We start from the raw sequence: 2337 nt of genomic DNA, 5'->3' as shown, positions 1-2337 counted from the left end.
AACCCATCAGCCACTCCTCAGAAGGAAGATAGGGCAATCTACTTCCATAGTGAGACTGCCTCGGAAACCCAAGGAGGGGTCGCTATGAGTCGAGTCTGACTCAATGGCACATAACAACAACAACAATATGCATGTGAAAGCTGGTCAATGAATAGGGAAGACTGAAGAAGAGTTGCTGCTTTTGAGTTGTGGTGTTGGTGAAGAATACTGAAAATGCCATGGATTGCCAGAAGAACTAACAATTATCTCCTGGAGAAAGTGCAGCCGGAATGCTCCTTGGAAGCAAGAATGGCCAGACTTCATTTCACCTACTTGGTCATGTTGTCAGAAGGGACCATTCCCTGGAGAATGATATCATACTTGGTAAAATAGAGAGTCAACAAAAAAGAGGAAGGCCCTCAATGAGATGGATTGATACAGTGGCTGCAACAATGGGCTCAGGTGTAGCTAGGATTGTGAGGCTGGCACAGGACTGGGAAGTGCCATTTTCTGTGGTACATGGGGTTGCTATGAGTCAGAGCTGACTTGATGGTATCTAACAACAACAACAACAGTATACCACCACTCATCTATCAGATTGCCATATTGTGGTGGCTTGCATGTCACTGTAATGCAGGAAGCTATGTCATCATATTTCAAATACCAGCAGGGTCTGTGCATAGTGGACAGGGTTCAGTGGAGCTTATAGACTAAGATAGATGAGGAAGAAGGAATTGGTGATCTACTTCTCAAATTATTGGCTGGTGAAAACCTTATGGGCCATGATGAATTTTTTTTTTTTTTTTTCTGATATAATAGTAAAAGATGAGCCCCTCAGATTGGGAGGTATTCAAAATTAGACTGAGTAAGATCCTAAAAGTAGAAATGAATTTAATTATGCAGATAGAGTAGAGCTTTGGGGACATTACTTGGCTGATGTGGCATGAATCCAAATGAAAAGAAACAGCTAAAAATATTCATTAGTAATTGGAGTGTGGAATGTATGAAGTGTGACTCTAGGAACATTGGAAGTTGTTAAAAAATAAAATTGAAGGCATAAATATTAATATCCTAGACATTTGTGAGCTGAAATGGACTGGTATCGGGCATTTTGAATCAGACTAACATATTCTACTATTTTGGAAATGACAATGGAAGAGGAATAGTGCTGCATTCATTGCCAAAATGAACATTTCTCGATCTATCATACAAGGAAGATCAATCATTATGACGATAATACAAATTCAAGCACCAACCACTAAAACCAAAGATGAAGAAATTGAAGATATTTACTAACTTCTGTAGTCTGAAATTGATCAAACATGCAAGCAAGATGCATTGATAATTACCGGTAATTGGAATATGATGTTGGAAATAAAGTAGTTGAAAGATATGGTCTTAAAGATAAAAATGATGCTGGAGATCGCATGATAGAATTTGGCAAGACCAACAACTTATTAATTGCAAGTATCTTTTTACCTTTTTTCAACGACACAAATGGTGATTATAATGTGGATTTTGCTGGATGGACTACACAAGAATCAATCTACTACTTCTGTGAAAAGAGATGATGCAAAAACTCAATATCATCAGTCAGGATAAGGGCAGGGGTCAACTGCAGAATGGACCATCAATTGCACATATGCAATTTCAAGTTGAAGCTAAAGCTGAAAGAAAGTGAAACAAGCCCTTGAGAGTAGTAGTGCAATCTTGAATATTTCCCACCTGAATTTAGAGACCATTTCAAGAATAGATTTGACTCATTGAACATTAATGACTGACCAGATGATTTGTGGGATGACATCAAGAACATCAAACATGAGAAAGCAAAAGGTCACTGAAAACACAATAAAGAAACAACCAAAATGGGTATCAGAAGAGATTATGGCTTATTCTTGAACGTAGAGTATCTAAAGTGAATGGAAGAACTCACTGCCCTCAAGTCAATTCCAACTCATAGCAACCCTTTAGAATAAAAGTGCCTCATAGAGTTTCCAAGGCTGTAAACTTTACAGAAGCAGACTGCTTCATCTTTTTTTTCCACAGAACATCTGGTAAATTCAAACCACTGACCTTTTGTTTAGCAGCCCAATGCTTTAATCTCTATTCCACCTGAGCTTCTTGAATGAAAGAAGTGTTAAAGTAAAAGACCAGAACAGAAGATTTCAAAGGATATCTCAAGAAGACAAAATATAATCATATATTCATATAATAAAGTATAGGGGCTTCCGGCAAGATGGCGGACTAGGCAGAAGGATTGCAAAGACTCTCTTCAACAAAGAAAAGGGAAACCAATTAACACAGACACAGAAGATAATCTTGGACCCCTGAGCCTTGAAGGGAACGATACAGAATTGG

General features: G+C 38.2%; 1 protein-coding gene across 1 annotated transcript in view; it reads left to right on the top strand.

The window, feature by feature from the left end:
* The window catches only part of LOC103198632 (transmembrane protease serine 11E-like), a 46650-nt gene that overhangs the window by 21997 nt on the left and 22316 nt on the right, over window positions 1-2337 (top strand). The window lies entirely within an intron of this gene.

The sequence above is a fragment of the Orycteropus afer genome, unplaced genomic scaffold (genome assembly GCF_000298275.1).
Source record: "Orycteropus afer afer isolate SDZICR_OR568_19922 unplaced genomic scaffold, OryAfe1.0 scaffold00098, whole genome shotgun sequence".
Taxonomy (NCBI): domain Eukaryota; kingdom Metazoa; phylum Chordata; class Mammalia; order Tubulidentata; family Orycteropodidae; genus Orycteropus; species Orycteropus afer.
The sequence above is the reverse complement of the archived record's forward strand: the minus strand, read 5'-3'. Positions and strand labels throughout refer to the sequence as shown.